The 26,619-nt window shown below is 40.3% G+C and overlaps 1 protein-coding gene across 1 annotated transcript in view; it reads left to right on the top strand.

Annotated features, from left to right (window-relative positions):
• The first annotated feature begins 4,503 nt into the window (after positions 1 to 4,503).
• The window catches only part of sema4ba (sema domain, immunoglobulin domain (Ig), transmembrane domain (TM) and short cytoplasmic domain, (semaphorin) 4Ba), a 56,245-nt gene continuing 34,129 nt past the window's right edge, over positions 4,504 to 26,619 (top strand). The window contains exon 1 of the mRNA XM_030426648.1: positions 4,504 to 4,787. The gene's annotated coding sequence lies outside the window, so the exon portion shown is untranslated. The remainder of the gene's footprint in view (positions 4,788 to 26,619) is intronic.

Here is a 26,619-nt window from a genome sequence, read left to right as displayed (position 1 = left end):
GAATTTCACATCTGATTCTGTTATAATGCTTACATTCATCTTCTGCAGTTTTGATTTGAAACCGCTTTTTGTATTCCTCAAGAGCACGATGGTTTCATGTCAAAGTGCCTTGTTTCTCAATACTGTCATTGTATCTTTTCTCCTTTTGCAATAAAATGCTTAAATCTGTTGCAACAGTGAGACGGAACAGCTTGCAGGGAAGGAGGCTTTTCATTGGAAAAGTAGAAAGATAGTCTGTGTGCAGCAGCAATAATATTTCAAGGCTGTTGTCCCCTGCGGTCACAAGGGGTTCAGCCAATTTGTGTTAGCAAAGGTCAGGTCCATCTGGAGTGCTGTTTACATTCTGGGGTACCCTCCTTCCTCAGGCGTCATCCGCTGAATAGTGTCACACACAGTGGAAATCACACAGCCTTGTCTGAGTACAGTCCACATTCCAGCCGGCCTACAATACTTGGCATGTGAGGAATTTTGTATGCTCCATTTTAAATGAGAGAGACGGACAAAAGAGCAGTTGGATTGATTTTTCTACTTTCACTGTCACACTTATTAACGTCTCTGTTGCAGACACAATGCTCCTTTATTTTCTCCCTCTTTTAGCGTGTGTTGTGACTGAGATGATATTGTTACTGCTTTGTGAAGGTCACATTTGCAAGTTTTAATGGTGAATCTCTCTTCTGAGTTGTCTGGTCTTTGATAGAGTTACACTTGTAACTTGTTTATGTACTCCTAACTTTTTCATAGCTTTCTTTTTGTGGGGAACACGGTGTATAAGGAGCACAGATTACAGATGGTGGATGTGAGTTGCTTGTCGACATTATAAAGGCCAGGCTCCAGCCTTTGGCTGGCCATCAGGACTTAATTTAAAGGTCTCTGTGGTCTGTCATTGCTGCCACTCAGGGCAAGCGTTATCCTCACTGCAGTGTCAACTGGTAACCTTCATTTGAGCTTGACTGCCAAAACATGCTGTGACAACTGTCCTTCAAACTCACGCTAACCCTCAGTTTCTTTTCTTGTCATATTTTTTGAAGATTTCAATGTTTGAGAAAATAAAGGAGGAGATTTTAAAGATTCTGATTAAACCCCTGTCAGTAGTGAGTGCTACATTATTACATTAGACCACACCCATCTCTCCTAACTCAACCTTCATTTTTATCTCAACTACACTCCCACAAGGTTTCCTGACTACATCTCACACGGATGTGGCAAAATCTGTTCAGACAGACATGCAGGGTTCTCCCCAGACGGTGGAACAGCGGCGCTGCGCCGCTATACCGCTAGGTAAGCGCCGCTATACTTCGCGCGTGACGGTGACGTCCGTCCGTCCGTCCGTCCGTCCCCCGGTTGACGGCTAGGAGCTCCCGGCTGACGGCGATGAGCGTCCGTCCGTCCCCCGGCTGACGGAGTTGATGACCGTCTGTCCGTCCGTGTCATCCCCCCCCCCACCGGACTGACGTTGACGAGCGTTCGCACCCCCCCCCCCGGACAGACGGTGCGCCGCTACACTAATAATTTCTGGGGAGAACCCTGGACATGTAAACAAAACCTGGCAAAATACTCTAGGCCAGGGGCATAAGGTGTGTGTGCGTGCGTGTTGGGGCCTGCTTGGACCACACCTATCTTTGAACTTGGCCTTCATGTTGATGTCAACACTTCTACTACTCATACCTGTAAAGTTTCCTTTCTGAATCTTGAATCGTTGCCATCATGGTGACTAACGCTGTCCGCAGACAGACAGACAGACAGACATGTAAACATCCGGCAAAATACTCAAAATCAATTCTTTGTTGGTTCCTGCTACAACAGGTTTCTCCAGGACCACATCTTGCCATGATGACATACGCACACAGACTCGGTGAAACTGAAACCATTAACAACCAACACCTTGGCGGCTGTTAACCAGCTTCCACACTCACCTCTGTCTGTGGAATGTTGTGAGGATCGTTGGGTGGACAGTCAACAGAACTCTGCCTAGGTGCATTTAATTTAACCACAAAAATAGTCAATATAAGATGGTGTTAATTAGGGGTGGGTAAAAATATCGATTCATCAATGCATTGCAATATATTTTTTCCCAATTCAATATCGATTCATAAAATCCTCTGAATCGATTCGGACAAGCGACCACCTGCTGTCCCTCGCCAGACCTCTCGGTCCCCGCCTCAAGCAGCTGGAAGTGTCTCGCCCGCGACCTCGCTTGACCACCGCTCTTTCGGAGACAGTAAACTCCAAGCGTAGCCGGTCTCACCCTCGCCGCTGCACCGTGCGCCCGCAAGTAGCACTCTCCTCAGGGGAGGGAGGGGGTGTCAGTGTCAATGTTTTTACCCCCTCACGTCTGGCCGGAGGGCGGAGGGAAGGCGGTCATGTCTATGTTTATGTCAGACAAAAATGTACCATGCAGTCCCAGAAACAATGGCACTTTCTCAGCTTAACTATGGTTGCACTATTTTATACCTAAACACATTGAGTACCTTTGTTTACATTTCAATTCGAAATAGAACTTCCTAGAGGAAAGATTTATAATTTAAGATTACTTTTTTTAATTAAAAAATTATCAACAGGTACTCTAATGAATTATTTGTTTATTACTACTTACTACTGAATCGATATCGAAGCATTTAAGTCAATATTGAATCGAATCGATATTGAATCGAATTGCGACCTAAAGAATCGAAATTTGAATCGAATCGTGAGGTTCTTAACAATACCCAGCCCTAGTGTGTGATTTCTTCTCAGTGGTCTTCTTTTTGAACAATAATGAGGAAGAAAACAAACTGTGTTTGAATGGAAAATTTACCTTTTAAAGCCCTTATTAGAGCTTCATTATTAAAACATGACCAACGCATAACAGATCTGGTCATCAGAGTCTGCTCACCTATAGTTCCTCTTAAATTGGATCTACACTTAATACTTGGGCAGAGCTACAATACAGGAGATAACCCAGCTATCTAATAGCTAGTGTAAATCGTTTGGGTTGTGACAGACTTCATGGTGTATGTGGGACCACAGCTGCAGTCCGTTTACACAATGCATTAGAGCCTTCAGCTTGTTTCTGCATGACATGGCTCAGATTCAAACATACAAAAAAAAAACAATGTAAAGTCAAAACATCATGTTAAAAATCTGAAAGCTTCAGAGATGGATGGGTATGAGAAACCTGTTTCAAATTACACAGTTTATTGATTCAGTGTTGATTCTAATTGAAGTAATAGACTGATTAATTGAATTACAAAAGGAAACAATTTGAATTTTTTGATACATTTTTAATGCAAATGTGAAATGTTTGCTGGTTCCAAGTTCTTACATGTTAAATATCCATTGCTTCTCATTCTTTACTATGGTAGTATGATGCTAAATATTCTAGCTTTTGGACTGTCATCTGCTGAAAAAATATGAATTTTTACACATATTAACAAAAACATACATTAACAAATGATCAATACAAAATATTGTGAAAATAACCTGCAGAATATCAGTTGCAGACCTATTGTTAATATGAGAATTCAGTACAACATTTTGATTTACAAAAAGACTGGAGACGAATGTGAAGAAAATTTCAAAGACGCAAGATGAATTTAAGTGCATGAACTTTTTCTCCAATCTGTGCAGTCACAGTTCAGTAGGGAAAGTCCAGATCAGACAATCGACAATTCTTTGCACTGTGCTCACAACAACTGGTTGTAGCTGGCAGAGAAAACGTTGTTATTTTCTGCAGTCAGTGGGTGTGTGTTTGTATTTGTTTGGAAGCATTGAGATCATGTGGTTCTGACTAACCATCGTTGTTAGTGTTGTCGTCTGTGATGGTGGTCTGAGGTGCAACAGCATGTAGGTGGTTAACAGTTGACCACTGGGAAAAGGCGACCGCCACATCCGTCTCATTATGGTCAGACTCTGCCTCCCAGATGTACTCAAAGCATTGGCATATTCACACAGCAGTTTTTGACAAATGTATTGTGACAGCCAAGTTCAAATGTAATCATTGTGAGCAGATGTTAAGTCCTAACAATTGTACCTATCTGCCGTGAACTGCTGCAAGGAATCTCAGATGACCTTTGTCAGAGGTTGAATATCAGCATGCTTTCTGAGCACTGGTAGGCGAGCAGTGGTCACGCAATCCAATCACTGCACAGAATAGACATTGTGTGGGCGCTCGTGCTCATCCCCGCGCATACGCACACACACACACACACACACACACACACACACACACACACACACACACACACACACACACACACAAAGAGTCAGCCTTTGCCCCAAAGGGATAAGCCACATTATGGTGTACATCATATTATATCCAGTCTGACAACAAACCCCAGTGATGGTACACAATTAAGAGCAGTTGATCTAATTATTTCATGGCTCTGGCTCCAACTACTGAGGGTATTTTACAGTTACCAGATCATAAATATTAAATTTGGACTTGTGCAGGCACTAAAAAGAGCCCAGCAGTGACAGAGAGAGTGCTGCTCCAAGGAGCACCTCCCTTTCCTCCGTCCACTTCTCTCCCACCCTTCCACAGAGGCAGCCTATGATGTAATGTTCCTGCTGCTGATAGAGCAACCCCCTCTCCTGCCTTTTTTATATTTTCTCCCCTCCCCTTCCGACTGCCGCTGCCGCTGCTCTCACTGGTGGTGATAGTGGTGGTGGATGCGTGCGTGCGGTGCCGGTTCAGCTGCATCTCTGGGCATCTCTCGGGATCCCTGCAGAGCTTCTTTTTCCTCTGTCACCACTCGACCGAGAGCCGCTCCTACTGAGCACTGCAAGACCTTGTCCTCTGCTGATAAAAGGTAATTCTTCTGGCTCATGACAAAAGAAATTCATTGTAAAAAGAGTGGGAAAAGGGGAGTAGAAAGGAGGAGAGAGAGTGGTATAGGGAGTGACAGACAGAAGGCTGACTGAGTGTCCACTTAGCTGCTGAGTGAATTGGTCTGGTCGCTGAAAGCTTCTAGTCGCCACAGCGCTGGATGCCATGGCAATTGCTCCCTCAGTGTGTGTGCATGTACTGTAGTATGGTGTTGGTTTCCATGGTAAAGATGAGACTGATCCCCGTGCTGGCTCAGAGGTAATTCAGCATGTGTCGGTGAAAGCTACAATTACATTTGGCGTGAAGTGAATTCTCAGCTCCTATGCATATTTTATTAGAGATGACATATTTGTTCACTTATATTAGATTATTTTATAAAAAACACAGCTCTGTTTAGACTTTTTGATTGTAAAAAAAGAAAGATTAGCATGAGATCATTATTTATCTGACTTCCGTGTAACATATGTCTCACTTTGATTCGTCTGCTCTACAAAAACTGGGCGTGTACGATGACGATCATGAAGCCCAGATGAATGATGCGGTGGGTGTTATCTGCATGCAGATTTTTGACTGCTTCAGAAATTTACGGTGCATTACGTAGACGCTTAGCCAAAGACTTTTCCTTCTTCATTGGTTTCTATTAACGGGATGTGGAGTTCCAGCACAGGACAACAGTGGGGTGATTCTAAATGTGTAGCAGGTGATTTTTTTTTTTTTCAGGAGTTGTTTAACCTTAACTCTTGCACGATATCAGATGCTGACTTAATATTTCATGTCCTGTCTGCCCCACATGTAGATGGCCTTATAACTTATTCATCCTCAGGATTCTCCCCCTGTTTGAGTCATCACTCTTCTCCTCTTCCTTTTGTCTGATACAGTTCATTCATCTCATTAGGTCATTTCCCTAAGTACACAGCACATTAGGAGTATAACGTTTCTCTTCGGTTGTAGTCAGCAAGGTGAACCAACACATCTCTAAATTGTGATCTCATTAGCCCTTTGGGATCAGGATTCTGGAGAAGAGTTCCAGTCAATACTAGCAGATACTCTGAGGGTCATTTTTTGTTATCCCCATGGGGAAGGGGTCATGTTTACAGTGAGGGTAATTGGTCTTTGAGACTCAGTGGACACACAGCATATTACCCTTGAGGCCATTATTCTTCTGTATTTGCTGAAAAATAGGGTATCTAGCCTCAGCATGTATGTAATTAGTGGACTGCCGAAACTGAAACCAAATGACACACTTCATCATTTTCACCTTCGTCATTATGGCATGAAAGACGCGGTGACGTGACTAAACCAGTGGATTGTTATAATGTGCTGAGAATGCTGAAAATGCATTTAGGTGTGTTTGTCTTTATATATAGATATTTTTGCTATTTTTTTGTGGAATGTAGATAAGACGATGTAAAATTGGCAAAGGCTGCAACTAATGATTATATTCATTATTGATAATACGTTGATTATTTTTACAATAAATTGATGTAAAAAAAATTGTGGCAATCAAAATATCCCAGAGCACAAAGCGACTCTTTGAAAAGCTTCTTAATTACCAATTTTTCTTTTTCAGTCATTGAATTCATTCATTGATTAATCGTTGCAGCTCTAAAAGCGTCAAACCCAGAAAGTGGTCCTCTGACTGTAAAGTTACAACCAATGATTATTTCATTTTTTGATTTAATTTTTTAACCATTTTTTATGTAAAATTGCAAATTTCATTTTAGATGCTCAAACCAGAGATTTATACTTTTCTACTATTTCTAGTTAAATGATTAAGAAATTATCAAAGTAGCTGCTGAATTATTTTGTTTCGGTTGAGAAAATTATTTTACTTGGACTCTATATAATCCCCATGGGGAAGGGGTCATGCTTTTAAAAACAACAAAAAACAAAAAGTGAACATCCTACGTGACAAAATATATACATTAAAAGACAAGATTACTTGGAAGGTCTTATGTAATCATAAAGATAATAACATAAAATAAAACAATGGATGAGAAGGTAACACCATTAAAAGAAATCAGCAAAAAGGTGTTATTCATCTTCATATGACAACAGACACTTAATCACTCTATATCAATCTAGTACCACCATACAACCGTCCTGCATATTGATTAACAACATAGTCTACAATAACTTGATGTTAAGGTTGACAATAAGTTTGTACTGTCTCACTGAACATGAGGTCATGTTGCCCCCTTTACTCTGTGACATGAGCTTAGAGAAACCATAAAGACATCTTTGGACTAATGAATCAAATTTCTTGCCACAAGAAGAGAAAAAAACTGCCTGATTAAATTCCCCCTCTGTTGCACAGAGGAGGACGTGGTTATTACTGTATGTGGTAGTTGCGGTGTGCATCTGAGGGGGAGGGGGAGCTTAGCTAGAAAACACAGGAAAGTTGAGCCGCTGCCATGGACATGGAGGGCCACCTGAGGAGTGTCCGAGCTGTTCCTCCTGCTCTGTCTGTTGAATTTCAAACAGGCTGACTTGCCTTTGGAGCTGTGCCATTGGCTCTGGTTTGACAAATTGTTAATCCAATAAATAGTTTGGCAGTCAAAGCCACTACAAACATATTTCTCTGTACAAAGATAAACACAGATTACAGAAGGATTGAGAGGAAAACAGCCACATGCAACACAAGCACCTAAAAGAGAGCGTGGTGCGATAAATGACACATAAAGTATGATGGACATGTGACTGGCAATGCTGGGAAGTCCAACAGTGGTTTCAGACGGGTGAGTAACAGCTGATATGGTGACATAAAGAAAATGAGCATGTATGCAACAGCATAATGAAAGGACACGGGGTGAGTCACGTAGATGGCTGAAAAGTTCTCTCACACACACACACCCCAGGGATTGTTCATTGGCATCACCTCCCTGCCAGAGGGCACTCATCCCACAAACCCTCTCTGCTGGAGAGCTACTGTATCAGAAGTGGTGGAGTAATGCTTTTGCTTGTGTCACGCTGAGCTTCATTTTCCCCCTGAAACAGTCAAAGCACAGGATGAAAAACATCCCACAAACCCTAGACCTTGTGAGAGCAGGGTGATTGATCATATGCTATGATCCAACATGGTGAACCAGTCCCACTTGATGCCAAAATGAGTCACTCACATCCGTTGTGGGTCACACTGTGCTACCTCAGATGATACTTTTCCAGACAGTCCATTCACCTTTACTACAAAAAGGAAACAATAAAAAAAAAAAATGTTTATAGACTTAAGGAACCTTTGCAGGGCTGCAACAATTCATTTATCATTTTTGCTTTAACAATTTTTTTTATAATTTTGTTTATAAAATGTCAAAGAAACCATTGACTGTATAAATATCGACGGGCATCTTAGTCTAAAAAGTGAAGCCAATGAAAATGTTCCTTAAGCTCGAAATCTTTCTAATGGCCAGCATGGGGTGACTCCACTGATTTCAAAAATAAATCAGACTGTATGTAAGCTTATGAGAAAATAAGCGTAATTACCTGATTAAACAGTTTCCTAAAGAGTTTATGGCCTCGGTCTCTGGTTTAAAGTCTTCTTCAATACGGCATGATGTTTATATTTTAAACTATGGTCCCGTTCAAAGTAAAATTGATGATAAAGCAGGGCATGGTTACCTTGTGATGGCACAAATCGCTTCCACTGCATTTCGTCGGGTTCTCAGTCAGATCCAATCAGTATATGCCCACCTACATCCTCTTCCTCCTTCGTCCAAATATGGTTACTTCTGGCTCCAAAAAACTAAGACAGTGATAGCCATAAGGCCAAGCTCAAGTCTTCAGAACAATACAGCTCAAACCAATTGGTGACGTCATGGTGAGTTTGCACTTGAGTGAAACCCTTATTATACCCCATATTTGCGATTAGTTATTTTTATCCTCTCATAATAACAAGTAGATTTTGAAAACCTATAGAAGATCCAAAATCTGACAAAGATACCAAATATGTCAGGCTAAGGTTTTGGAAATGAATGATGCACAAGATATGTAGAATATTTCTATTTTCATAAAAAAACTGACTTTGATTTGAATTTAAAAAAAGACAGCAAGTGCGTTCCAGGCAGAGGAAGTGGATGCTCAAGTGCAAAATATAAATCAGTTATCAAAAGAGAAAAAAAGTGGCAAAGCTTGTGTTTGTTTATTTCTCTCAGCGTAAACATCATGTAGGTTTAATGAGGAGTTAAAACAAGCTGATACACTCAGACACTGCAGAGTAAGATGATTTCAACAACCTCTAAGCTACTTAAGGGCCAGGAAAACTGTGTGTTATGGGGTTAAACACTATGCTCTAATAATGACACATCAGCATTTATGTTTTACAGTTATCTGTTTTTTCACATTAAGGGTGGAGCTAAAAGGATGATAAATATAAGTGGTGTGAAGACAAGGTGAGGACTTGTCTGAGTAGTTGTGACTTTGGTAGATGTTCTGCTTTACAACTGAGAGTTAGTTTGTTAACTGGGATTTTCCTTTTAGCTGGTAGCGCTGAACAGATGCTTGAAGTAAATGTCGGCCATGGCCCCACTGTTACTATGCAACTACTGACAACCTGTTAGATGCACAGCGGCGTTTTTGCTAAAAGGTGGAATATATTTGACTTTTTGTTCACAGTGATGTTAGTGCGGAAAAACATGTTATGGTCTCAGTGTTGTTGCGCTTCCTTCCGACGGAAAAATAAGAAATAGGTTGGCACTCCAGAGGAAAGCACTCAGTTTTCATGAGGCCATAGGTAGCCTAAAAAGACGACAAGTGTACGCTATCTTCAGATTTGCAGGGGGAAGAAGGAGGAAGTGAATATAGTTGTTTTGTTTTTTTTCATCTGTCACATTTTCTGCCACATGAAACAAAATTACTGCTTTTCAACACATTGGACAGCGCTGTGTTAACACCACATTACTGCAGTAAAACTGAGATTCATCTGGGTGACACAGTCAGTGTAACCTCTAAACACAGAAGTGATAACATATAGCTGAGAGTTATAGGTGCCGGGGCTGCTCCTTTTTCTACAGTGCTTCTGTCAGCCTCAGTGACTTTAAGTAGCCTTTTGCTGCTATCTGGTGTGTTTCCATTAAGCCAATATGTGAAACACGATGGCTTATCGCAGCTCTATAATTCCTCGACTGTTATTCATTTATATAGAATGACCTGTCAGCACTTCTGCCAGCTGTATGTGAAACATGCTGAGGAGAGTGATCACACTTTTTTGAATCACAAAAGCTTATATTATGCCACATGTTTAAATGTAATTATTATTATTTTTTATTGCAATTAGAATACGTAACAACAAGCTTTGATCACAAATCAGATATCAGATATCTCACCTCTATCTTGGGGATGTGAGGTAGTTTCTGGTTTATTTATTTACTCTTTATTGATCATACCATGACTTAGGGATTGTCCCTGATAGTAAGGATCTTAGTGAGGACATAAAACTATTAATATCATTGCCTAAAAATACATAATATATTATTTTAACGTTAAGATACAGAAATGTATTTATTTATTCAATGTTTATTTGTACAGGGACAAGTATGCAGCATACCACAGCATTTACCGTAGCCTGAGCTGGTCCTGAGATGGGCCAAAATGCATAAGACTGAACAGCATATTCTCAAAAGACAATACAAACACAAACTCAGCAATATTAAAGATGTGCAAGAAAATACAGACAGAGCAATATACAACACAAACTGTACTACGATACATAAAACACAATAAAAAAGGAGGCACCAGATCATTCATGACTACATTACTGATCCCTCTTCAAAACTTATTCAGTTTTGGTTTAAAATGTTCCCAGTCAGGATCAAGTTTGAATTTTGCAGGTTAGACTTTCACATATTGATCCTCCAAACAGGAAAAGCTGTTTGTCTCAATGGTAATGAAAATATTAATAATATTATTAATAATGATAGTGTATTTTATTCGTATAGCAATTTTCAAGAGACTCAAAGACTCTTGCATGCAAACATAAAAGCAATACACTACAAACATCATAAAAGCAACACACTACAAACAAATCTAAAAACATACATCACACAAGATTAAACACACATTAATAGCAGTTCTGAAGAGGCGAGTTTTGATTAATGGCTTGAACTGGGGCAGATGGGTGCAGTCTCAGATGGGTTTGGGGAGAGAGTTCCAGAAGGTGGGGGCAGCTATGGAGAAGGCTCTATAAATAAGCATTTACATAAAGGCACCTTACAATTCCTGTTGGATGATCCACGTCTTATTGAGCCTGAAACTCTGAGTGGAACCATAAGATCTCTGAGCATGTGAAAAGCCTGATTATGTAGCCATTTATAGATGAATTTACAAGAGAAATGCAAATTACCTTAACTACTAAACATGTAACAGTACACCAATCTTTTCAGAATATACTTTTGCAAATACTTATCCATCAGTGGTTAAATAGATTTTCCAACTTAAAGATGCAAATTCATTCCTCACTCAACTTTATTTTGTTTACTATTTTTTTCAGACAATTTTCTTAAATGTCTTCCTCTATTAACTAAGATTTACATTGTGCTTTATGTAATTGTTAAGTTGTGGGGAACAGAGGAAAAGAAAAACAGCATTTTGAGCACAGCCACATTAACTAACATGGTCAAGCAATGAAAAAGGCCAGTCTTTGTCTGTTTGACTGGTCTGAGCCACGTGTTTAGACGTCTGCCGGAGGGGTCCTTTTATGTTCTTTGGATTGTTTACAAAAGGTCGCCTGCATGGCAGTGGCAGGTGGTCGGACTCAACAAGAGGTGTGTTAGCAGTCCAGTAGGGGAGGGGGTATGAATCTTACTGACACAGGCTGTAAATAAGACATCCAGTGAGTATACTGTGCCTTGGCTTAAGTATGTCTCAGGTGACCGTGAGGAATCTTGCCTCTGCACGGATACACAGAGCAGACTTTCAGAATCCCAACACCTCAAACTTGGCATAGCGTCTCCCTCCTTAGCAGTTGCCTAAAGTGTATAATTAGCATCTGCTATTTTTGAAACAGGCGTCCCCGTCTCAACACCCCGCTATCTTACATTTCTCTCTATTTACCCTGGAAATATTTTTGGAGAAGGCATGTGAAGTTATTTGGTAACACTTCACTTTAACAGGACTTTTTTCGAACATTTCAATGTACAGTCATTGGCATATTCAATCATCTTCATGTACATCTCATTTCTTCTCTGTTGATGTCATTAGAATACATGTTTTTGTTTTATTAAAGCATAAAGAGTAGGGTTCCTCCGAGCTTCCTGTCCCCTTTACATTTCATGAAAGGCCCCTTCTGAGACCTTGTTACGTCACTTGTGTCGTACTTTCAGTGTCATGGCCTGAAAACTTTGTCCTTGCCAGTGTTGTAAGTTTTATTTTAGAACTACTTTGTGGCTCAACTTCACACACCGGCTCCTAATGTTTTCCTCATGTGTCCTTCAAGTAGCCTGTAGCACAGTAGATCTCTGCAGGATGTAATTCGTTTACAGTAAGCGCACGTTGCATTTCATTATTTGTTTGTTTTTTTTATTTGACATTGTCTTGAGAAAGGCTTGCTACTGCTTTTAAATGTTTTATGTGCAGGAAATATTGAAGCATCCACTGTATTTTATGCCAGCAGGGCAGTGTTGTTACTGTGTAAATATGCTAAAATTCCAGTTTAACATTTTAATCAGATTGTTGCCTCTATGATGTTACAGATTAACTTGGAAAATGATTAAAACATGTCTTACGTAGCAATCGAGTAAATCTTCAAGGTCAGGACTGAAAGTATGGAAGGAATGCATGTTTTTACCAAAACATTTACATTTTCACAGATACACAACAACAGGCACATAACTGATGTACCAGTTAATCTAAAGGACAATCTGGTGGTTAAAGACTGAAGACTGAAATAAGCAGTGCTGTTTAAACCTTAAAGCACACACTAGGCATGGTACTAGGCTCATTATTCTCTCTAGAACGGCAGGGATGACATTTTTGTAGGCTTCCCTCATCATAAAGCCTATTGGATGTTTCAATTGGATTTTGTTTATGATACTTACATGTAAGATAACAAGATAACCATCACAAGTAAACACCACTTGTAGGATTTTTGAAGTGTAAATGAATGCAGTAGCCAGAAATAAAGAGTGAACGAAGGCTATAAAGGATCTACATCACGGTTGCACAACTTCAGCATCGCCACAACTAAGCTTCAGACTAAACTATACTATACACAATTTCCTGTAAATTGATCCATCTATAAGTTTAAAAGTTAGCATTAGAACAGTTTGCAACTATCATCCAACTCAAGACGGACTAGTGGGTGATGAAGTTTAAGGCGTCCGACAACTTCTGTAGTTTCATTAAGCCACTTGTCAGACACCTTGTTAACGCTTTACATGTGGGTTTGTATTTAATGTGGTAGAACAAAAACGAAAAAAAAAATCTCTTAAACTTCCATATTCCTCAGACCTTTTAGGCAGTTCACAGAAAACCCATTAAGAAAAACCCTTTGAATTCAAGATGAGGGAACCAGAAGTTTAAAAAGTTTTTCCGGGTTTAAGGGACTCTATTTGGCACTGTCTCATGTTTTGGTCTCAAGCAGCTCAAAAGCATTGTTGCAGTATTTGTAGGAGCACAAAAATAAAGGGTACTGACTTATCTTGATCTCCTAGTGACGAGGTTTTGTACTCATAAGAGTTACCGTTTTGTACTATTTGATCATGTTGGTGATGATATTTGGTGATTTTCACATGTAAACGAGATGAATGGAATCATCTATTGACTTCAACCCCACAGATCTGTGGATCGCCTCGGGTATCAAGGTTTACTTTCTGATTATATAGTTAACATTTTGTGTAAAAAAAACCCACAGATTTTTACTTCTCTTGATACCACAGAAAGCAGTTAATTGATGACTGTGATTTAGGACAAATAGATTTGGTTTATTTTCCGGTAGCTTGAAGTCACTGGTAATTACAATCATTAAAGTCAGTCCCTTTATGGATGCAGGCAGCTGGCTGAGAGGCAAACATCTGCAGTCCATAACAAGGGAACCAACTCCCAGGGGAAATAAAAAAAAAAAAAAAAAGGCTCCAAGGCTACTTTCAATATGATTGTGACTTTGTCTCATTTAGTTTAGTCATGTCACGGGTGTTGCGTAAATGTTTTCCTTGTAAGAAGTGGTCATGATTTCCCAATACGGATAGTTAGCAGTCTTGTGAGCACAGAAAAGCACAAAAATCACAGGACGCCTTTTTTGTTCTTCTTATTGTTATCACTACCAAAATCATTTAAAAAAAATTCACTCTTATAACACGCACATATATAAGGAGGTTACTTGGCCTTTACCGTCTCTCTGCTCTGAGCACTCTGCAATAGTTTCCTAATTACACTGTGTAACATATTCTCTAAAATATAATAATAGCTCTTCTGCACTGAAAAAAATTAGTAATATGTAAACTTGCGCATTGGTGGTTTCAGCCAAAAATGAGTCAAGATCATCCTGTAGAAGTGCACCTCCCTGCTCCACCTCCTCGTCCTCCTGCCTCCTCCCCTCCCTCTCTCCGAGGATGTGATGGGAGGAGCTCCAGAGTGTGTTGAGCGGTTAGAGGCAGGCTGTAGTACGACACGGTGTCAGGGAGAGGGAGAGTGTGGACCTGCCTGCCAACTCACAGCTGTCATCTACCAGAGCCTTAAACTCTGCTGTTTCTGTGGATTTGCTTCTGACACTTTCTGGAGGAGGAATCAATCCGTCTGTGTCACCTAAAGGAAACCTTTTCTCAGATCTGAAGGACATTTTTGTTTCTCAGCTGAGTGGGACAAGAGTGTAAGTAGTGCTGCTGTTAAAGAGACTACCTCTGTGTTCATTAACTGTGTGGTGCCCTGGCTGCATGAATCATTGATGTGAGCACGCTGCAGTTCAGGTTACCTATTGAAGTGATGCCAGATCAATCCTAATTTCCCTGATAGAGTAATAAAAAACTTCTTATGACTCTGCATGGGGTTTGTTGTTAGTTTCTCTCTTTAAAGGGATAAGTAGGTGTGAGCTGACGCGCAACAGCCCTCCGCCCTGTCAGGTTGGTCTTTATCGCAAGGTGATAGCAAGGCAATGGGGTCATTAAAGACCCAGTCTGAGTGCATCTTGTGCTTTGTGGGTGATTGTGTATGCGTAGGAGCTAAAAGCTGAGGCACAGCTCATCAGGAGTGATTGCGACTGTGAGAGAGACCTCTTTCCACAGATATGTTTTAGTGAATGTGGCAGCCAGTGCACACACGTCCTCTCCCTGAGCCTGAACACTTTGTCTGTACCCAGAGGAGTGTGGAAAATCCGATAGGCGAGAACAAGAACATTAATATCAGCACAAAGTCTTAATTGTCTTGTGTCTGGTTGTGATAGTCAAACTGTTCGAGGAGTTTCCGTTGTGACACTGGTGAGGGGCTCATGGTGTGATGCTGGCAGCTACGAGGCAGAAGCATCAGGTGTTATTGTGTGAAATTCAAATCTCTCACCCACACACTGCTGGCAGCACAATCAAGACTAATGCCAAACTGTTAGCCGTGTGGGTGGAAGTTAATGGATAGAAACCATAAATGGAAAAGTTTGTCAAAAGTCAATGAGGAGGTCAACCTAAGACTTTAATTTACTCTTCGTGCTTACTTTTAAATGTGCACTGCCAAGTACCTTCTACTTGGAAACCTCTTAAGCTTGTTCTTCTATGTCATTAGAGTTTAGTGAAGCAATAAGAATATGTGTTGTTTTCCACCGTTAGAGTGACCTTAGGTCAGATAATTTGCTTATTTTATGTTTTAAGATCCTTACCAGATAACATGTATAGTATAAAACACTTTTCTTGGAGAAGTCTTATGTCTCCTTCTTTCTCCTCCTCATGAAAAAAAATGTATATATGAATATGCGAGTGTCATTTTCAAAACTTTAACTACTAGACTCAACATGTCTCCAACTTTCCCGAGGTTATTATCAGTTCATGTATGCTAGAGGTTTCAGGTCTCCACATCACACTTTGAATTATGGACTGTGATTGGCTTTTAAACTTGTTCTGATGTCAGAAAACCAAGCGTGCACTTACTCGTCTTCAACTCAGAATTAGGGCTAGCATGGAGCTACTTGTCACCTCAGTAGATGTGTTCAAAAACAGCTTTTTGGTGTTTAACTTTTCACATTCAGAAGCCAGTGCATGTGAGCCTGTCCAGCATGTACTAACAAGGCAGCTGGATACGAGGGATAATTAACCAGACCAAGCTGTCAGTCAAAGCTAGAATTCAATCAAAATGTAGCAGAAATTTTAAAATGATATAAAAAAAAATGTCTTATCTTGGCCAAAATAATTGCGATTCAAAATATTTTCCTGATAATCTTTCAATTATACTTAAAACACTTTAAATGACATACAAACATACTGGATTCTCTTCAACTTGCATTTCATTAAGAAGCAAAAATAAGAAAGAAACAAAATCATTTATTACCCCACCCTTGCTTAATATCATATAGTGGTGGGACAGCTGGTGCCTCTAGTTTTCTGCTTGGTTGCGATTTAAATTATTGCAGAAAAGGAGGGAACAACAAAATGCACAGGTATAACCTCAGACAGTAAAAAACAAAACGAAAATTACAGTCTCCTCCTTATCGCCCCACAGAGATCTGATGTTTTCATGTGCTGCTGTTTTTTTGTCTCTTTAGTGGAGCAGAAGACAGATGTTTAAGTCACGTGCTTCCCATCCTTGTGATTCAATCACTAAGTCTGTCTCCATTGCACTTTGTTGCATTTTGCTTTTATCAATAAACCAACTTTTCCTCCTCAGCCACACGCATAAAAACTTGTTCATGTTTTTTATGTGCAAATTGAAAAACCGCATCAAAAACAGCTGGATGGAAACCTGCCTACAGACAGAGATCCTTAAATGATGAACAAACACCCAACAGATCTGGAACAAATAGGAGCTTTCATGAATTTTTGAGAATGGTTAATTATTCCACAAGAGGGTGGAATATAATCAGCTGCGCTCATCCCATTTGTGACAGAGAGAGTTTTTGTTTTACGGCCTCGTATACGGAGATTCATCTGTCTGTTGTAGGAGAAAAGCCTGTCTGTGCTGACCTTGGCCTGCTGTTTTCTTTTGGGTTGATCCACAAAGAAAACAGCTGGCAGTTGCATTCTGGATACCGGCAGCCTTGACAATGAACTGCCTGTATGATGCTGTCAGAAAAGCTTTGGCTTGTTGGTAAAGCACGGTGCCTGTAGTATCAATACTTCAAATCCGGGCTTCTTTGGAAAAAAAATATAGCTAGTTCATGATGTGGTGAGAGTTTCTCGCACAGAAAGCCTGAATTTTAGAGTTGGAAGAGTTTAACTGGAACGCTGAAGCATTCCTATGCAGAGTGAATCGTTATTTGATGCTGTGCTGTTCTGCATCCAGTCTGCTGAAAGGAAAAAAAAAGCAAAAGGGTAAAATTATGCTCCTGCGTTGTGAAGCTGCTCAAAGCCGTGAGCAACCTGTTGCAGATTACTAAATCTGTTCAGAGTAGAAAAGACAAAGAAGAAACAAATATTTCTGAATCACACCGTTTTATCACAGCTTAATCCCCCATGCTGGCCCCATATGCACATGTTTCCGTTTTGTCAGCATATCCCAAGGGCATTTTCTCAGCATTAGGCTACTCTGATCCATCTCCTTCATCTGTTTGTATAGTCAAGTTGACTCTCTCCCTGTCATTGTCTGTGTGTGTGTGTGTGTGTGTGTGTGTGTGTGAGGAGAGAAATGTTCCTTTTTGATTTTCTTTCATGTGCTGTTTTCCTCTCCATATGGTTTGGTGTCACAAATGTTAGTTCAGATTTCACGCCAATAACACAAGTTTAAACAGAGTACATGAGCAATTACAGGCTAAAATGGGTGCGACAAGCGTGTAGCTCTGAATTGGATCATAGTTTAGATCATACCCTTAGTTTCCTTTAAGAAATTCAAGGTATGTTTTTCAACTTGAGCCAGAACATTGTGAGCTGCCTTCCAACCCAAGAGCTATGCTTATTGTATTATCACGGCATGGGCCAAATAGAAACAGCCAGTCATAAAACACGTTCTGGTGTTGTCTCCTCTAATTATTCTGCAGAACAGAGAAATGATACAGATATAGAGGGTTTGTATTTTTCAAACATTTAAGTTTTGACAAAACCTTAACACAATATACAGTTGCCATCACCTATGTCAATTTGCAGGATGCAGGAAATGAATTTGCTTTGATGCTTGAGTTGAAAGTGAAATCATTGTAGACAAAACGCTTGATTGTTAAACTGTACGATATCCTGTCCAATCTTTGATGACCCCATTTAAGGGATCAGTGCAAAAAAGGTGTGTATATCGGACGATGTATTGCTATTAGAATATGTTATTTCCCTTATATCTGCCCCGGCATCGGCCACAAAAATCTAGTATTGGTCAGCTCGTTGTGGATGTTATGAAAATGAAAGTCTGGTAGCTTAAAGCCGTTTCCAGATCTTGTTTGTTAGTTTGACTGAGTTGTGTCAATTTCAATCTGAGAATGACCAGACTGACACTGACCAGAAGATCACATCCCAGAGCCTTTCATAATATCCCATGATCTTTATCAGCAGTTTTCCCAGAAATAGTACATCAAATGTCATGCTGTCCAATGTTCTTTCTCCATCATGTGAGCCATAAAGTAGAGATTCAACGCTCATTTTTGACCGTGGAATGAGCAGTTAACAAGGGGTCCATTTAGTAGCTATTCCGGAACTTTCAATCATGTCACATCATCTTCAGAACTTGTCAATTATCTGACTTTGCAACTGTTTTTGCTCACTAGAATGAGTGAGAAAAGGGTTAACAGCTAAGGCATGAGGAGGAGTGGGCTGTGGAGTGGCCAGCCACTTGTAACCTAAAGGTTAAATACAGGCCTTCAGGGAGTCCTATTACTGTGTACTCACTGATGGGAACTCTGCAAACATGCATTCTGGGAGCACAGCGGGCTTCTCTGTTTATTCCCAGTCCAGCACTGTGCCACGATGTGGGAAATGACTGTGGACATGGAACCAGGCCAGATCGCTGTGTTTCCTCCAGTGTCTCAGATACAGTCAGTTCTGCCTTTGAACCTGTATGAAGCATGCACCAAAACATGTCACATGAAGCCCCGTCTCACTCTCTCACTGTACACAAGGGTTAAGAGGCATGCTTTGGAAAACCATGTGGAGTATGTTTACACTTATGTCAGCGTTTCTCATGTGCTGGTGTGAAAACTGTCATTTCAGAGTGTGTTTCCATCACCCTTCAGCTCACACCTGTTCTTCTTGCATGTTACATGCTTAATAATAAAGTTCTATTTTAATCCTCTTGGCTATGTGTAGGACTACCCGTCTGACACAGGACACATGGGATGACTTTATGGTGTCTCATACAGCGAACGTGCATCAGATTGTTGTTTTTGGTCGTATGTGTTTGTGTGTTTCCTGACATGGGTACTAGAGTAGGCCTGATTAATGGAATCAACCTCCAACGAGCCTTGTTTAGCAGCCCGTCCCTCCCCCACCACTGTGATTTGATATCTCTGAGCATTCCAGGTTGTGCCCTTTACTCTGCTAATGGTGTTACTGACCCTTTCAGACATTCTTGCAATAAGTCTCTGATCACTGTAGTCTAATTGCTACACTGTAAACAAGCTGTACTTTTCTTTTAATACTAATGAACAGTACCATTATTTACTAAAATGTCGGTTACAGAAGGATATTTGAGGCAAACACACACATTTCACTCAGAGAAACAGAGTTGTTCCTCTGTAACCTTGGACACAAATAGTGCTGGGTGGGTCACAGGTTTTTCAGTCAGGCATCCTTGCTGAAAGTTATGAATGAGAGATGTGCAAAGGAGGATGATAGGGAGGAGGAATGATGCTGGTATTTAGTCATTTCATGCTCTGCTAAGATCCATAAACAGTGAAGGGGGAGGTGAGTGTGCAGCTTTTATACCTCAAGAACACTCCTCACTTTAATGGTCCGCAAGTATGTAATGCAACCTGCTCTGCTTTTTGTTTTCAGCCTGTTGTCCCCCTTCGTTGATGAAGCCCAGCATAGGAATGTTTTACACTTCCACGCCATAAAGTCAAATGCTTTGCCATATCATACTTTTTATGGTAATGCATGCAAGATCTGACTTAAGTTAGCGAAGTGTTTGTAGTCCATGGTTGAGTAGTTTTGTCACCATTCTGGAGTTTCTATCTTTGATACAATATCTTGAAAAATAGCAACATAATGATATTAGAGGGGAAAATGGACACATTTAAGGCGTAAAACGTAAAACAGCCTTGTTTATTGTGTGTTAAGAACATCATCTAAGTTAATTTACTCCTGACCATAGTCAACGTTTTTTCCGAGCAAGTGACTCTGCTATTCCTCGAAAGGTCTGAGGGGGATTAGTTTATCTTGGAGAATTTCAAATGTTGGGGCAAATAACAGGACAACATACTTATCAACAACAGTTGATGTCAGTTCATCAGGTGCTGAATTTGTCGTTTGTTAGCATGGGGCTGTTGCTTGCATATGAACATGCTGATATCTGCTGTCTTTCCTCTTTCACCTGGCTCAAATGAGAAGTATTTCCAAACAGCATCCCTACTGTTTGCTTTTTTAAGCAAAACTGGTCACTTAGGGTCTGCACTTGCCATCTTTAATGAGCTAATGTTATAAGAAAACACTGCAAATGAGACGAGTGACGAGAGGACAGCACTTTGAGTGAGCGAGAAGATGTGGGTCTATGTTGGCACAATCTGTTGTCGGAGAGAAATTTGTATTTTAAACTATTTCAAATACTCAAACATTAGACTTAAGTACCTGTCTGTCACCGAACAGCATTTCCATGTCTCTTTTTGATGGCAGGATTTTCTTTTGGCCATTTGCAGTAGCTTTAAACTCTTATGCCTTCAGATATGAAAAAAAAAATAAAAATGGTTGGACAACACATCACACAAACTACTACCCCAGCCTTGACAACCCAGAGATTTGCACAGTAGTACCAAAAAGATATTGTTTCCTTTTTAAAATCTTGTACAGACTGATCCTTGACACAGTAATGTAATCCCTCTCCCTCAAAGCTTTATGCCTGGTGTCCAAGAGATGAAAATAGAGATTGAGGGAGGGGGTTAAATGTAACAGAGACCACAGGACAGGAGCAGACTAAAAGCTTCCTGTGGCAGGACAGTGTCTAAGCCAGACCTGGCAGACGGGCTGGCAGGGCAGATGTTTTAGGTGAGAGGCACAGTAGATAGCACTGCCTGAATAATTCATCAGATTGGATTGAAGATGTGATATATTAAGACACAGCTATCTTATGGCCTCTTTCAGCACTTTTTGTGCAGCATGAGTGGCTGCAGGGCTCAGATCCCCCTGCATCTCTGCTTTCGTTCTGGCAGTTATCCACCTGAGTCTGGGCAGTCGAGGAGACAGTTATAGATGTGCTGGCTCTGGGTCGAGCGAGGCCTCCAGACATCTGGAGGGATGAAGTCGTTCATGAATGCAGGTGCAGTTTAAGATCACAGGAACTAACACTGTTGATGCTCCCCCCCCCCCCCAAATATGACTTCTGCTGTGGTCACTAGGTCTTATGGTACAGGTGACAGAGAGGGCATATGTGTGTTCCAACAACACAGATTAAATGTAATCTTGTCCGTCTCCACTGTGACGGGGAGTATGTGCTGACAGTCTGAATTCTGGCCTTTGCATTTGTCTGCTTTTCCTTATGTTTATTTTGTGATACAAGCAAAACAGGACTTTCTGACCTTACATCTTATAGTTTATAAATAATGTGATGAATCACTTGCTGGCAATGTCAGAGCACAGCGTGTGCTAAGAGTGGCCTTTCGGGTTTGCTGGATGTGAGTTACTTCGGAACATAGATGTTTGCAAACATGATGTAAATGTTCTCTTGACCCACTTAAAACGTTTTTTATACCGATGCCAGTAAAACTAAACAACGTTGACCTTTTCTGGTTTACAAGGAATATGTCTGATCCTGTAAGATAATTATAAAATATAAGAAAGTGGAAATAATAAATATCTTTATGCCCCCCAAAACATATCGGTTGATCCCTGACAAAAACAATCTATAAAACTTTTTAGCATCTGTCGTCTGTGGGGATGCAACACGATGGACCAACCCTGACCTCTAAGTTGTGAAAGTAGGTGAAGATGTCATAGCTCTGATATCGCAATGGAGAGGCTCAGCTTTCGAGTAACAGATCATTTCACCTCCATCTCTCCATGACATCAGCTCCCACCTACATGCACCCAGCTGTGGGGGCCTGGGCGCTGTGTGGACGTGTCAGGGCTCTGATTGCATCTCACACGCACACTAGTGTGGGCCTTTCACTGCAAACAAAGAGGTACATGAACTTCAAGGGTCCTTTTGAAGTGCTCAATACCAACCTGTCTTAACTAACTTGTGAGAGCAGTTTGGCATTAAATCTGTTATGAACTGTGGTGTAATTTCTGCAGATTATTCATCTTAGATGTTATTATTTCACTTCCCCTAGAATTAACTAATTTGCACAGTGATTAACAAATCATGTGATATAGGATATCTGCCTGTATACCTGCAGCCAAGCACACTGAACTCTGTCATCTGATAGGTTGCTAATCCCCTTATTATGCTTGTCTGGTTAAATAGAACAGTCAGTCAGCCATTAAATCATCTAGCCTAGGGATCAATGTGGGCCCCATAATTTTGCTGTGTGCTAGGCCGTGTACAGTGTGATTGGAGGGGAAAATAGAGGACAGCACCGGCAAGAATGTGATATATAAACATGTTAAATTCGATCTAAACTGAGCAATGCTGGCATGACAAATTTGCCCTTGAGTGACTGCATTAGCATGGTCTATAGGGGTGATACTCTTGAGTGACAAGAGTTCATCACCCTCGTATGGTTTACCAAATATGCTGCCCTCGTAGGTCAAATCTGGTCGTCTTGGATGTTGGATGTCAATGATTGGAATTTACCCTAAATATCAGTGTGTAAAAGGATTCACAAGATGGCTTGGATGACTGGGATACCAAGGCCTAAGTGACTCCTGAGGACTTGGAGGGAGGAATGTGCAGCTCACTATTGATCTTTACTAAGTGAGGTCACTGCATGTGGGGGGCAGCTGCCCCACTCTCAGACCCAACATAAAGGGGACAGACCACCCCCACAAAGATATTTTAATGTGGTCTGTCTGCCAAATAAAGAGGATGAATAAGGAGTTTTGAATTGTGCCTGATATCGACTTTTAAGACTTGTTGAGGATTGTAGCCAGACGTGAGAATGAGATGAGCCAGTGCACTCACAGGCATAAGAAAGCTAACTGTCTGTACTATATTTGCTTCAGGATCAGACGTTGATCATTTTTATGCTCCATCTCATGAGCTAGATTTAGAGAGTATCAGACAGTTGGTCTTTACATTGTTATCAGACTGTCTTTTTCCCCTCAATGTGTTCAAAGAGCGCCACATCTTTCAAATGATGTCTTTTATCTTACTGCCTGCTATGTGACTATAAAGGAAAATAAGTCTATAATTAATGGCAAGAGTTGTGAATACTTAAAGAATTGTCTGCAGTATGCAAATAATCAAACAAAGTTAAAGACATATCCCAACATTTGTGAATATCTTACAAACAACAACACTATGCTCATTTCACTTCGCTCATTATCATTTGACAAAGGTAACTACAGAAGAAGGGATGCATGATGTATATTGGACCAAAAAATTATGTTGATAACAAAATTAAAGCCAATAATAGAAAGTCAATGTACTTTCATTGACTTAACAACAAGCGCTGCATCTACACACCTCCCACACACCTGCGCCATATGCACCTTTAGAGTTGCACTCTGCCAATAAACACATACAAGAAGAAGGAGAGGACTAAGCCCAGCACACTATTTTTGTAGTCAAAATAAAAATAAGATATAAAACACAAACGTGAAATGATCAGTTATCTTATCGTTATCAGCCATGAGAAACAGGTTATTGTCCGTTATTGCGTCGGCTGAAAAGTATCTGAATCATTCAAACCCGCTGACTAAGCATTTGCTTGAGCTCAGCTCAGCCTTACAAAAGTTCTCACAGGTGTCATTTAAAGTGTGCTGGACAATAGATGGCTGAAGATTAAACCTGACACCTGCTTGGATGAACACACCACTCCCTCAGCTGCCATTGATCCTTGCCTGTGTTTTGAAAAAAACAAAACATGACGGCGACCCTAGAAACATTAGAATTAAAAAAATATATATATTGTTGGATGTTGTTTCATTTGTTCATGTGAAACCCTTTCTAAAGAGGTGTTCACAAGGTTTAAGTGGCTGTAAAGCAGATCAGCATTGTCTAAACCACTGCCCAAAGTTCTCAGCTGCCCAGCTTCATGAGGCAATCAATACGGAATCAATTAGTCTGCTCATCTAATAGAAAGTTAGTCCTTGCATTTTGTAAGGACATCATTTACCAGTTTAGAATTTGTTAATTCCTCTGTATATTAATTGTCACCCTTTGGGGTTTTTGACCTCTAGCCTTGTTTATATGAGTGTGGCTCTGTTATATGTATTTTGTGCATGTGCATGCAGGTGACACATTCCTGTCAGTGGTGTCACACCTTTCTGCTGTACTACAGATGGGGATAAGATATGCAGCTAAGCATCATCAAAGTCAGAGAAGATGATTGCTTGCTAGTTAACATGGATGTTTTATGAAAAAGGGAATGCATTCATCACAAACAACACGCTTTGGTGAATAACACTTCACCATTTATCTGTTCACAAGAAAACTCTGAAGTAGTTGTATGAGACTATTAAAGCCCCGTTACAGAATGCTCTTAGACTCTAAGAACTTGAGTTTTTATTTAAGAGGCGGGTCTGTGGTTCGTGTCCTTGATGGGCATGTGGAGAAGTGGACATTCTGAGCCTTTTATCGGTCTCACTCAGTGATGGATGTGTGCAGCTCTTTGCCCAATGGCCTATAGCCTGAGCTGCTGTCTAAGCCTCTAAGCTACTGGAATGCGTGCAGCTTCTTGCTGTGGACATCAAGGGAGAACAGCCACGCTGCTTTGTTTACACCCTTTCATGGATGCCACACCAGCCTAATCAATTTCGGAGAGGATAAATATTTCAATGCATTGTTGGTGATTGAATGGTCCATGAATTCACATGGGCGGCAAATATTAATGCCGCACATTACTTTTATTTTCAGTCAAAGTTTTTGTGGGAAAATATTTTTACTGACCCCACATACTTTTTCAGCAAAACTTACTGCTGTTTTTTATCATAATTAAATATTTTAAAAGCAGTTCTCACAAAGGAAAATCCTCACATTAAATTGGTTTTATGTGACCTAATTTCTAGTTTACAACTTCTTTTCTTTTCTGGTATTAATTCAGAGCCATAGATATAGGTTCGCTGAATCAGAATGCAAGGAGTTATTCATGTTAAAACGTCATTATTCTAGAATAATTTTATTGAGCATTATAACACATGATCTTATTAGTATGCGTATTTGAACACCTACCTCCGCATACTATAGTTGTGTATTGCTGACTTATCTATTGTAACGAATCAGGTTAGTGAAGGTAAACAAGCACAAGTGAGATAAAGCAGCTCAAGTCGATGTTGTTTTATCAGCACCCGCTCTATCAGGGTCAATATTTCACTCCAGTGAATGCAGACAGAATTATATGGCAAACAAGTGGAGACATTTAGAACTGGGAGTGAGTGTTTCAACAGGCCTGACCTACATACAGCAGCCAGGGCTGAGGCAGCTCCTCACCTGTGTCTGGCAGACGCCACGACCCCTCATAAAAACACAGGCCCTGAATATCTTAAACAGTGCACTGAACAATATAACTCTGTATTTTTTATTTCTCTCATAAAATAGTCATGGTGAAGTTGTTGGTTTAACTGGGCTGCTCAGCATATGGTCGCACTTTTTTTTGGCTGGTCCAAACTGTTACACAACTTAAGCGACTACTCTAAATGAGCAGGGATTCAGAGAAGCAGGACCCCCACTCTATATACGGTATGTATACGGTGTAAAAGTTAGTAATGGGGTGGTTAGAGCCTGGACTGGGGTTAGGCCATGTTCAGGGCTGGTTACCAGAGTTTGTAAAACACTTCAACTTCTGATACTAGAATAACATTTAAATATCCAAACAAAACATGACATTGCAGGTATAAATGTTTTATATCCTTCAAGGATGGTGTGAAGTTGGCAAAGTATTACCTGTTCTGAAATCATTTGCTCCACTTGGGTAATGGAAACGAAAAATGGGAAAACAGTCTCATACTGGAATTTCTTTGCAAGACATTCATATGTATATCTCATCAATGCCCATTGTTAATGGCGTTTTCAGCAGAGGTCTTTGACATAGGAAAAAATGTTACTTTCATCCCTAATACTGCAGCATGAACACACATGAGATGGTAATTGTGAGCATTACAGTGTCGACAGCAGAGAGACTCTGCTCAGCTCGTGGAGGTGATTTTCATTTTCCACCAGAAGCTGAGTGTGTGAGAGATTTAACCTGCATCAATTTGCAGGTTATGTCAGATTTACCAACACTCAGAATTTCTTTTACATGTACTTTGAAGGGGATTAGCAAAATAAATACGTATGCTAATGCACAAACTCTGCTGTTTAATGAGTCTTTGAGGCCTAACTGCGACAAGATGAAGCTTTTAGAATTTCGACTTGGTTATCAGTGAAAATAGGGCTGCAACTAACATTTATTTTTATTGTGAATGCTGATTATTCTCACAATGAATCAATTAATCCTTTAGTCTACAAAATGTAAAAAAAAA

The sequence above is a fragment of the Sparus aurata genome, chromosome 8 (genome assembly GCF_900880675.1).
Source record: "Sparus aurata chromosome 8, fSpaAur1.1, whole genome shotgun sequence".
Taxonomy (NCBI): domain Eukaryota; kingdom Metazoa; phylum Chordata; class Actinopteri; order Spariformes; family Sparidae; genus Sparus; species Sparus aurata.
Note: the sequence above shows the minus strand (reverse complement) of the source record. Positions and strands in the feature narration are given on the sequence as shown.